The sequence below is a fragment of the Mustelus asterias genome, chromosome 17, assembly GCF_964213995.1.
Source record: "Mustelus asterias chromosome 17, sMusAst1.hap1.1, whole genome shotgun sequence".
NCBI classification, from domain to species: Eukaryota; Metazoa; Chordata; class Chondrichthyes; order Carcharhiniformes; family Triakidae; genus Mustelus; species Mustelus asterias.
The window spans coordinates 23,438,148-23,443,830 of NC_135817.1; the positions used below are offsets into that span (position 1 = coordinate 23,438,148).

At 46.7% G+C, this 5,683-nt stretch overlaps 1 pseudogene; it reads right to left on the reverse strand.

Moving 5' to 3' along the window:
• Window positions 1-1,225: 1,225 nt before the first annotated feature.
• LOC144506135 (cysteinyl leukotriene receptor 2-like) lies at window positions 1,226-2,176 on the reverse strand (annotated as a pseudogene).
• Between the last annotated feature and the right edge of the window lie 3,507 nt (window positions 2,177-5,683).

Genomic DNA, 5,683 nt, shown 5'->3' on the forward strand with positions numbered 1-5,683 from the left:
GGATAAAATATGTAGGGATATGGGGGTAGGGCCTGGGTGGGATTGTGGTCGGTGCAGACTCGATGGGCCGAATGGCCTCTTTCTGCACTGTAGGGTTCTGTGATTCTGTATCTATTTTGTGTCTTTTAATATTATGTGCTTCTGTTTAACATGGTGGAGCTTACATGCATGCCTTCTGTGATCGTACAACAATAAATTCACACATATTTATTCTATACTATTTATCCCTACTGATATAAATTGCTATACAGGTACCTACGAATATAAATTGTTATACAGGCACCTAAACCAATGATATCATTCCCTCTAAACCTATTCTCTAAATCTCCCTTCAACAGGCCAAATGGCCTCCTTTTGCACTGCATGATTCTATGATTCCATGATTCTTAAATATTGATTTAAAAATTAAATGGTATTCTGATCAACAACAAAAACTTACATCTGTGTATTGCCAAAGTATTCTACAGATGTATTATCAAATGAAATTTGACACCGGGTCAAGTAAGGCGATATTAGAGCAGATGATCAAGAGCTTGGTCAAATAGCTAGGTTTTAAGGAGGGTTTTAAAGGAGTGAAAGAGGCAGGAAGGCAGAGAGATTAAATTGCAGACCTTGTGCTCAAGCAGCTGAAGGCACCGTCAGTAATGATGGAGTGATTGGGGATGCTGAAGAGGCTAGCATTAGAGGAACACAAATATCTCACAGGGATGTGGGGCTGGCGGATTCAAACTGCAGGTTTGAAGGTAAACATATTATAATGGCCAGAACTCTACCCCCTCGCCCACCATGGAATCAGTGCAGGTGAGGGTCCGATAGTGGAAACTCCATTGACCTTGGGTGGGAATTTCTGGTCTCGCTTGAGGTTGGCTGTAAAATCCCACCCATAGAGAAGCCCATGGCTGCAAGGGTTTGATGAAAAACTACAAAAAAAAAAGACAGTATAAGGCATGAACCTTTTTAATCTGCAAAGACATAGAGGTCTTGATCAATCCTTCAGTCCGGAATTGTACTTGATGGAAAAAGTTGTATGAGGAGCTACTATTTTTCTTTCAGATGACAACTGGTGTGTCTGTATGTCAAACTAAATTATTTAGTGTGAGAAGAGAAATTACAATGTCACACTTGATCTTTGCCCTTTTGTATTCTGAACAAGAGGAGAAATCCTTCATTCCAATCAGTCTTAAACAATAGGAATTAGACAGGAAAAATGAACTGCAGGAAGGGATCAGGTTTGCTGCATCAGGGTGGGACAGCCTTTGAATGTGCTTCTCACCTTGTCCCTGAAAGTTTCAGCTGCAAAGTAATATTAAAGTGGATCCAAACAGGGATTCACCACCACACGGCACAGGGTAGCCACTGCAGTTTTCTGCACCAAGCAGCTGACATCGGATCCATTTTTCTTGGGCAAGATTTCGGCAAGATAGATAGTTCGTACGACGTGATAAATAGGAAACCCAGTTATAAATATAACCATTACAACAATAATCCTGGCAATAGCTTTTTTCTTCGAGTTATTTTGCTTGTGGCGATTTGGCTTTGAAGTTAGCAAGGTCTTAACAACAAGTATGTAACAAACAGTGAAAATAAAGAAGGGAATAATGAAACCCAAGACCAGGGCAACTGAATTCATAGTAAATACTATTTTTATATCCATAATCTTGTCACTTAGTTCAAAGCATTATTTTTTCTTATTTCCAATTCCTAGAAAAGGAATGGCTGTTAGTCCAACAAATACCCATATTGCAATGCATATGATTTGCACATTTTTGACATTTCTATATTTCAAACCTTTAATTGGATGCACTATAGCAAAGTAGCGCAATATGCTCATCAGAGTCAGAAAGTAGATGCTGCAGTACATGTTGAGGTACAGGGCATAAGTCAGGAATACGCACCAGTAATTTGAAAGAATCCAAACTTGCTTTGAATAATAATAATACATGCGCCAGGGCAAAGTGCACACAAAGAGCAGGTCCGAAATTGTCAAGTTCACCATGACAATGCTGAACACAGTTTTCTTCTTGTATAACTTCAGAAATACGTATAAACAGAATAAATTTTCAAGGAATCCAAAGATAAATACAATGATATATGTTGGCACATAGGTATTAGTTTTAAAGTTGCCAATATTCTCACATGAACCATTCTTCAGGATGTTTTTGTCATTCATTCTCTGCTTTGAGGAAATCTGGGCGCTGGGATGTTTCTATAGAAGGAAACCACACATTTTAGTGATGACAAATACATGAGGTTAAACAGATTTGCACATTGCTTTGGTTAAATGCTGTGAATGTGACATGTTTTGAATACTTCTTCAGTCACTTAAGTACAGATAATGGTATCATTATTCCTCTCAGTGCTACCACTGGCAATGCTTGAAAGTCAATATAACCCAGATCTTTCACTGTCTGGAAGTTTGTGCCCCCACAATACGTTTGGAGGCCCCCATACAATGACAATGTAGGAATTGCCTGGGAGGTTTGGACTTGCAGTGAGAAATTGGCCTATGTTTGGAATTGTCTGAAACTGAGTTAAAGAGTCTAAGATGTCAGATGGTACCTGCTTACTTAGCAGAATAGTTACACAGGAGAACGATTAAAAACAATTCTACCACTTCGACCGATAACCGCCCATCTGACTTCCCCTGACCATAGACCCCCTGACCCCTTGGCTATGCCCATAAACCTCCGACTAACTCCACTGAACAAAAGACTTTGCCCTGATCGCCCAACTAACCACTCAATTCCCTGAATACCCCATACCTAACCACCCACCACCTCCTCATTAATGCTCCCAACATTCTGAGGGTGATTTTACCATCGCGTTGCACCTGTTTACGGGCACAAAAGCTTGGTAAAATCAGACTTGAGGCGAGTAGCGTGATCCGCGACTGTCTGCGTGCTGGTTCCAAGGCCTGAAAATGGCCACGATCGGGACCGCGTCCAAAACAGGCGCGACGGCCATTTGAATGTATGTGCATTCACTACAATCCATTTCACAGGCTGCACGCCCAACTTTATCAGCAATTTCCCCTTTACCATCATGTTCGCCGATCCAGAATCGGCCTGAAACAGACTTGCTCCATAAAAATCTGATTCGGGTGCTCCATCAGCAAGGAGGTAAGTTCCTAGTGTCCAATGGCTCTGTGCTGCTGATGGGGGTTTGTTGCAGCCATTTTCTTTTTTGGGTCGGGGGAGGGGGGCTCTGTGAGTGTGTGGGGTGGCGGGGGGTTATTGCTCAGCAGAGAGTCCAATATCCGATTTGCAGCACGGACCCGGGTCTCAGCACTGACCTTGGGTCATGTAGATGCTGTTTCTGTCCTAGTGCACTCAGCACTCTTCCAGCTGAAGGATGTGCACAAAGACTTTGGAAATTGCACTGCTGCAGCCTCAGAACTTTTCAGGGAGTTGTGATTCTGGGGAGCATGTGGGTGGGGAAATGGGGGTCTGTGATTCTTCTGGGGGGCATGTGGGTGGGGAAATGGGGGTCTGTGATTCTTCTGGGGGCATGTGGGTGGGGGAATGGGGGTCTGTGATTCTTCTGGGGGCATGTGGGTGGGGGAATGGGCAGTATGGGCAGTGTGCATTGCTGGGCCAGGGGCGGGCAGCTTTCCTTATGTGTTCCTCTCCATCTCCAACCCCACCCTCCCTTCAGAGTGACGAGATGGCTTTTGCAATGCAACTGATTGATCTTGCTGTTCTTTTGATTGCTGCTGGAGCTGAGGAGGAGGAGTAGGAGGAAGAATTGCAGGCACAGGAGGCCCAGGCCTTACCACTTGCAGGAGCAGAGGGAGACGGCCACCAGGAACAGGAGGTGGCCGCCATTTGCCCAGTTGGGGGGGAGGGTGGAGGGGGGGAGGAGACTGCGTGTGATGACTTCAGCCAGGCTAATGAGGTTGGCTTGCTAGAGTATGAACTACCTGATGAGTCTTCGCGGCTACATTCGCGGCCAGGTGTCTCTGGAGAGGGAGCATGCGGTGTCCACGGGCGCGGTTGACGCCTTCCGCGACCGCTGGGCACCGCAGGGGCTGGGGTGTATTATCGACCCCGATAATCACCTTTTGGTTTGACGTTTTAAGTTTCCTTTCAACTTTGTTTTTGGTTCGGGCTGTTCCCCCTTCCTTTTGGGGAGCTGCCCCTTTTAATTTGTCCCTAAGTTAGTTTGAGTTAGTTTATTAAGTTGGTACCTTAAAAGAGATACCTGATGAGTCTTAATTGCTGGTTAAATCAGGGAGCCTCATGCTCCCTATTTAAAGCAGGTGTGTCAGACTCCCAGCCTGCATTCAGCAGGGAGCAATTGGAAAGCTGGCTGTGTCCAGATGTATGGTGTAAATAAAGTAACTTGATGATGCGACTTTTTGCCTCTGTGGAGTTATTACACCGCGGCAGTTCCGTGCATGTGTGTCATTTGAGCAGATGTCGGACATCTGCTCCGTGTGCCGCCGACGGCTCCGCCTCCGAAAAGAGGCAGTGCAACACCTGTGTCACCTGATGCAGGACCTGGCACCTCGGGGCAGGGATGTGGGGGACAACCACTCTTGGTGACTTTTAAATTGACAGCCGCTCTGAGCTTTTATGCAACTGGCTCCTTCCAGACCACGAGCGGAGATGTATGTGGCATTTCCCAGTCAGCTGTGCACACCTGTGTCAAACAGGTCATGGAAGCCCTGTATGCCTAGGCTGGGCAGTACATCAAATTTAACCTGGATCAGGCCCAGCAGGAAGCCTGGGCTGCAGGGTTCGTGGCCATTGCGGGGATGCCCAATGTACAGGGGGCCATCAACTGCACTCATGTTGCCCTCAAGGCCCCCCCACAGAATCCGCGAAGATTCGTCAACAGAAAGGGGCTCCATTCCCTGAATGTCCAACTGGCGTGTGACCACAATATGAACATTATACACGTCTGCACGAGATACGCTGGCAGCGTGCATGACAGCTTCATTCTCAGGAGCCCTGACATCCCGGAGGCATTTGAGAAGGAGCCCAGGCTGCGGGGTGGCTTGTGCATGACATGGGTTACCCGCTTCAGACATGTCTGATGATGCCTGTGTGGAGGCGGAGACCCGCTGTAATGAGGCCCGTGTAGCCACCTACTCGATAGGCAGGTGAGGGAGGAAGAGGAGGAGGAGCATGTTGAGCATCGCCACCCAGGTATTGGAGTGGCAACTTGAATGAGGCATGTGAGAGCGTCTAGAGAGGCCCTGATCTCCGGGCACTTCACTCACTAGGGGCCTGTGTCTGTGCACGTGGGTTCTACTATGATGACGCCCTGGCGCAAACTAGTCTGACTCCTACCTGAGCTTCGCGTGTACGCTGGCACCTGGGCCCATGTCTGTGTAGTGGGTAAGGGATCTGAAACCCCCATACAGGGCCCTGGGGCGGGTGGGATTGGGGAGGAGAAGGAATCGCTCATGGCCTCTGGGGAACCAATGGCTTCATTTTTTCAGTGACACAGCATTGAGGGGCCTGACAACTGACATCAGCATGAAACATCCCTCCAGCGACAGTCAATGGAAGCATTCCTGTTTGAGACAAATTAGTCACAGGTGGGTGGTGGAAAACATTTAATGATGACAATAAAGGTGTTTAAATAATAAGTTCTAGTATAAAAACATGTGAACGGAAAATGTTAAGGTGCTTAAAGATCTATCTAACTAGTGCAGCCCTTCAACCGTGCCATCTTT